Here is a 6,877-nt window from a genome sequence, read left to right as displayed (position 1 = left end):
AACGACTCTCCAACTGGATCACCTTGTGTATCCTGTGACGGGTTGGATCACAGAAACCCCCTTGGGGCTGCCAACTGATGTGCCAAGACTACTACTGCCCCTGCTTTCCCTGCCAGCTTGGGACTCCAGCACCCTGTCTTGTTGAGCCAGACATGCCAGTCTGCTCCAACACCGACCCAGGGTCTGAACCACGTGCCCCAAAGCTGCAGACTTAACTGAAAGCAACTTATAGAAGTGTTCTTGTCTTTAACATTCAGATGCCCAACTCCCAATGGGGTCTAAACCCCAAATAAATGTGTTTTACCTTGTATTAAGCTTATACCAGGTAAACTCATAAATTGTTCGCCCTCTATAACATTGATAGAGAGATATGCACAGCTGTCCCCGTCCCCCACCCCCAGATATTAATACATACTCTGGCTTAATTAATAAGTAAAAAGTGATTTTATTAAATACAGAAAGTAGGATTTAAGTGGTTCCAAGTAATAGCAGACAGAATAAAGTGAATTACCAAGCAAACTAAAATAGAACACAAGTCTATGTCTAAGAAAACTGAATACAGATAAAAACCTCACCCAGTAAGCTTCCTTTTACAGACTAGTCTCCTTCTAGTCTGGGTCCAGCAATCACTCACACCCCCTGTAGTTACTGTCCTTTGTTCCAGTTTCTTTCAGGTATCCTTGGGGGTGGAGAGGCTATCTCTTGAGCCAGCTGAAGACCAAAATGTAGGGGTCTCCCACAGGCTTAAATAGACGTTATTTTGTGGGTGGAGACCCCCTCCTCTCTCCTATGCAAAGTCCAGCTCCAAGATGGAGTTTTGGAGTCACATGGGCAAGTCACATGTCCATGCATGACTCAGTTTTTACAGGCAGCAGCCATTGCTTACCTGCTACCTTGAATGTCCTCATGTAGACTTCTTATGTGAATTGGAGCCTCCCAAGATCCGTTGTCCCGTAAGTGCTTCTTGATTGGGCACTTAATTTGCACATTCCTTTCTCAAGAACCTGCCCAAATGCTTTACAAAGATTACATAAAAATCAAGCCAGTACACAGCCAATATGCATAACTTTGAATACATAACTTTGGATGCATACAAATAGGATGAATAGATTCAGTAGATCATAACCTTTACAGAGATATGTCACATGGCATATGTAGCATAAAACATTTCAGTTATGTCATATATATACATTCCTAAGCATATTTCCATAAAGCCTTATGGAGTGCACCATCACATATCCATGCTTGTTACGACCTGGCGGAAGTTCCCCCGCCGCCGATTGTGAGGGTGCACTTGATTAGGGCGCAAGCCTCGTTGGATGCCTTTCTGGCCCATGTCCCTATTCAGGACATCTGTAGGGCTGCCACATGGTCATCGGTTCACACGTTTACCTCGCATTATGCAATCATCTCCCATACCAGGGAGAACGCCGGGTTCAGCAGGGCAGTGTTCCGTCCCAAGTGTCTGTGAACTCCTACCCACCTCCAACAGAAATAGCTTGGAATCACCTATTGTGGAATGCACATGAGCAATCACTCGAAGAAGAAAAGACAGTTACTTTTCCGTAATTGGTGTTCTTCAAGATCAAAGACGTTAAGGTCAGAAGGGACCATTATGATCATCTAGTCTGACCTCCTGCACAATGCAGGCCACAGAATCTCACCCACCCACTCCTGTATCAAACCTGTGTCTGAGCCATTTGAAGTCCTCAAATCATGGTTTAAAGACTTCAAGGTGCAGAGAATCTTCCAGCAAGTGACCTGTGCCCCACGCTGCAGAGGAAGGCAAAAAAAACCCCAGGGCTTCTGCCAATCTGCCCTGGAGGAAAATTCCTTCCCGACCTCAAATATGGCGATCAGCTAAACCCTGAGCATGTGGGCAAGACTCACCAACCAGACACCCAGGAAAGAATTCTCTGTAGTAACTCCCATCCCACCCCATCTAACATCCCATCACAAGCCATTGGGCATATTTACCGCTAGTAGTCAAAGACGAATTAATTGCCAAAATTAGGCTAGCCCATTATACCATCCCCTCCATAAACTTATCAAGCTTAGTCTTGAAGCCAGATATGTCTTTTGCCCTCACGACTCCCCTTGGAAGGCTGTTCCAGAACTTCACTCCTCTGATGGTTAGAAACCTTCGTCAAATTTCAAGTCTAAACTTCCTGATGGCCAATTTATATCCATTTGTTCTTGTGTCCACATTGGTACTAAGCTTAAATAATTCCTCTCCCTCCCTGGTATTTATCCCTCTGATGTATTTATAAAGAGCAATCATATCTCCCCTCAGCCTTCTTTTGGTTTGGCTAAACAAGCCAAGCTCTTTGAGTCTCCTTTCATATGACAGGTTTTTCATTCCTTGGATCATCCTAGTAGCCCTTCTCTGTACCTGTTCCAGTTTGAATTCATCCTTCTTAAACATGGGAGACAAGAACTGCACACAGTATTCCAGATGAGGTCTCACCAGTGCCTTGTATAACGGTATTAACACCTCCTTATCTTTACTGGAAATACCTCGCCTGATGCATCCCAAGACCGCATTAGCTTTTTTCACGGCCATATCACATTGGCGACTCATAGTCATCCTGTGATCAACCAATAAAAGATGTGTTGCTCATGTCCATTCCACATCCCGCCCTCCTTCTCTTCTGTCGGAGTTGTCCGGCACGAAGAAGTGAGGGTGGGGGGAGCACACAGCACCCCTTATACTGCACCATGGCGGCACCACTCCAGGGGTTGCTAGGGGCGTTCCCCTACGGGTACTGCTAAGGGAAAAACTTCCGGCACTGGTCCATGTGGTGAGCACGCACACCTACTGCGGAATGGACATGAGCAACACATCTCAAAGAACAGTTACGGACAGATAACTGCCTTTTTTGACACTTTTCCTGAAACTAATTTGCTCTCATTCTAATCGACTTCATCTGGTAATTCTTTCTCCTCCTTTTTATGTCCTGGATTATGATCAAAGTCTTTTTAAACCTGCTCTATTTCTCAGCAAGTTAGCTACAAATATCACACACCTTGGTATCTCCTTTTCTGGGGCTATAGAACAAAATCTATATTCTGAGAAATCTCCTTTCCCTAGTATCTACAGTGTATGTTCTCTTCCTGCACCACAGTCCAGCACAGTTCACTTACCTTTGACTGGGCAGACAGATGCAATGCTCTGTTTGCTTGTGAGGATTTTGGCAGAACTGTTTGTCCACAATATATCTTAAAATGTCATTAACCACTTTTCTCTCGCCCTACCTCCTTATGTAAATACATTTCCGTGCCCTCCAATACCAAACAGGCATTGTATGTTTTCACTACATTCCCCCCGTTATCTATTCCCTTCATTCTGCAGTTCTTTGCCATCCAAGTGCAGCTACTGTTCAGTCTCTGAACATTATTTTTGGTCTTCTCAATTCAGAGTACTACAATACCTGCAAAAAGCACTCTCAGTATATCCACACAACCAAACAGCTAGCCATCCATCAGCTTTAAAGGAAGGGTTTCTTAACTCCTAATACTTAACATTTTCAAATTACTGTACAAAGAGTGACTAAATGTCACACCCATGTTTTACAGAAGATAATATTCAGGCACAGAGAGATTAAATCACATATCCAAGTCTATACAGCGAGTCAGTGAGACTTGGAAATGGATCTCAGGCCTCTTAGCACCTTCCCCAGCCTTTTCAGTGGAAAGTACAGAGATCTTTCCTACAGGCCTCCAAGGATCAACTCCTGGTTCTACCTCAAAATTGATGGGTAGGTTTGGGCAACCTAATGAACTGCTCTGTAGAACAGCATATGTGAACCTCACAAAACCATGTGAGCTAAGTAACCTTAGACCCATTTTATAGTTGTTGAAACAATAAATGACATGTTCGATACAGTAGTACTGGCTGTGGTTGGGCCTCATTTAGGGTAAGACAAGTACTAAATATAGCCCCAGGCCTCTCCGCCCTCCCACACCCCCCCTCCAATACTGCCCCAGCCCTCTCCGCTCCCACACACACGCACCCCTCCCCGCTACCACCCCAGCCCTCTCTGCTTGCGCACACACAACCCCTCCCCGCTACTGCCCCACCTCTCCACACACACACACACACACACACACACACACACACACACACACACACACACACACACACACACACACCCCTCCCTGCTACTGCCCCAGCCCTCTCTTCCATCACACACACCCCTCCCAGCTACAGCCCCAGCTCACTGCACCCCCCACACACACCCGTCCTCGCTACAGCCCGTCCTCTCCGCCCTCACACACACCCCTCCCCTCTACTGCCCCAGCCCTTGCTGCTCTCTCACACACCCCTCCCTGCTACCGCCCCAGACCCCTCCGCCCTCACACGTCCCCGCTACTGTCCCAGCCCTCTCCACCAACACACACACGCCTCTCTGCTACTGCCCCAGCCGTCTCTACTCTCACACACCCCCTTCCCCACAACCACCCCAACCCGCTTCATTTCCACACACACACACTCCTCCCCACTACTGCCCCAGCCCTCTCTGCCATCACACACATCCCTCCCAGCTACAGCCCCAGCCCACTGCACCCCCCCACACACACCCGTCCTCGCTACAGCCCGTCCTCTCCACCCTCACACACACCCCTCTCCAATACTGCCCCAGCCCTCTCCGCTCACACACACACGCACCCCTCCCTGCTACCACCCCAGCCCTCTCTGCTTGCGCACACACAACCCCTCCCCGCTACTACCCCACCTCTCCACTCACACACACACACACACATCCCTCCCTGCTACCACCCCAGCCGTCTCTGCTCTCACACACACCCTTCCCCACAACCACCCCAACCCGCTTCATTTACACACACACACACACACACACTCCTCCCCGCTACCGCCCCTGCCTTCTCTGCCCTCATTCACACCCCTCCCTGCTACTGCCCCAGCTTTCCCCTCCCTCAGACACCCCTCTCCGCTAAAATCCCAACCCTCTCCTCCCTCACACACACACACCCCTCCCCACTACCGCCCCAGCTCTCTCAGCCATCATACACCCCTTCCGGCTACCGCCCCAACCTGCTCCACTCCCACACACACACACATACACACCCCTCCCCGCTACCACACCAGCCTACTCTGCCCTCACACACACCCATCCCCGCTACCTCCCCAGCCCTCTCCGGTCCTACACACACCCAGCCCCCCAGCCTTTTCCGCTCCCCCACACACCCTTCCCTTTTTCCGCCCCTGCCTTCTCCGCCCTCACACACATCCCTCCCCACCAAAGCCCTAGCCCTCTCAGCTACCACCCCAGGCCCTCTCCGCTCTCACACACATCCCTCCCTGCTACCGCCCCAGCTCTCTCTGCTCCCACACAATCCCCTCCCCGCTACAGCCGCGACCCGCTCCGCTGCCCCCAACACCTCTCCCTGCTACCGCCCCAATCCTCTCCGCTACCCCTCACACACACCCCTCTCCGCTACCGACCAAGCCCTCTTTGCCCTTTCACAGACCCCTCCTCGTTACTGCCCCAGCCCTCTCCACTCTCAAACACACCCCTCCTCGTTACTGCCCCAGCCCTCTCTGCTCTCTTACAGACCCCTCCCTGCTACTGCCCAAACCTGCTCTGCCCTCACACACACTGCTCCCAGCTACCGCCCCAGCTCTCTCCGCCCTTACACGTCTCCGCCTCACACACACCCCTCCCCACTACCGCCCCAACCCACTTCGCTCTCTCACACACACACACACACACACACACACACACACACACACACACACACACACATCCCTCCCTGCTAGTGCCCCAGCCCCCTTATCCCTCACACACCCCTCCCCTCTACCGTGCCAGTCCACTCCGCTCCCACACACACCCCTCCCCGCTACCGCCCCAACCTGCTCTGCCCTCACACACACCCCTCCCAGATACCACCCCAGCCTTCTCCGCCCACACACACACCCTCCTCGACACCACCCCAGCCCCCTCCGCTCTCACACATCCCGCTAGCGCTCCAACCTGCTCTGCCCTCACATACCCTCCATGCTTCCGCGCCAGCCTTCTCTGCCCTGACACACCCCTCCCTGCCACCCCCACCCTCTCCGCCCTCACACCTCTCCCCACTTCCGCCCAAGCCCTCTCAGCCCTCATACATACACGCCTCCCCACTACCGTTCCAGCCCTCTCCGCTCCCACACACCCCTCCCCACTACTGCCCCAGCCCTCTCCACCATCACACAAACCCCTCCCTGCTACCACCCTAGCCCTCTGTGCTCTCACACACACCCTTCCCCGCTACCACCCCATTCCTCTCTGCCCTCACGCACAGCCCCCCACTACCTCCCCAGCCCTCTCCGCTCCCACACACACCCCTCTCCGCTACCGCCCCAGCCCACTCTGCCCTCACACACACACCCCTCCCCACTACTGCCCCAGCCCTCTCCACCATCACACAAACCCCCCCTGCTATCACCCTAGCCCTCTGTGCTCTCACACACACCCTTCCCCGCTACCACCCCAGGCCTCTCTGCCCTCACGCACAGCCCCCCACTACCTCCCCAGCCCTCTCCGCTCCCACACACACACCCCTCTCCGCTACCGCCCCAGCCCACTCTGCCCTCACACACACACCCCTCCCCACTACTGCCCCAGCCCTCTCCACCATCACACAAACCCCTCCCTGCTACCACCCTAGCCCTCTGTGCTCTCACACACACCCTTCTCCGCTACCACCCCAGGCCTCTCTGCCCTCACACACACCCCTCTGGGCTACCGCCCCAGCCCTCTCCGCTCTCCCACACCCCTCCCTGCTTCTGCCCCAGCCCTCTCTGCTCTCACACACTTCTCTCCTGGCTACCGCCCCAGTCCTCTCTGCCAGGATCGGCCCACAACATTTTGGT

At 52.8% G+C, this 6,877-nt stretch overlaps 1 long non-coding RNA gene across 1 annotated transcript; it reads right to left on the bottom strand.

Annotated features, from left to right (window-relative positions):
- Window positions 1-429: 429 nt before the first annotated feature.
- On the bottom strand, window positions 430-3,922 carry LOC135983507 (uncharacterized). The gene is made up of 2 exons (XR_010601183.1): window positions 3,145-3,922; window positions 430-1,509 (listed from the first exon to the last, which is right to left on the bottom strand). It is a non-coding gene; the product is annotated as an uncharacterized LOC135983507 (long non-coding RNA).
- Between the last annotated feature and the right edge of the window lie 2,955 nt (window positions 3,923-6,877).

This window comes from Chrysemys picta, chromosome 5 (assembly GCF_011386835.1).
Source record: "Chrysemys picta bellii isolate R12L10 chromosome 5, ASM1138683v2, whole genome shotgun sequence".
Lineage (NCBI taxonomy): Eukaryota > Metazoa > Chordata > Testudines > Emydidae > Chrysemys > Chrysemys picta.
Note: the sequence above shows the minus strand (reverse complement) of the source record. Positions and strands in the feature narration are given on the sequence as shown.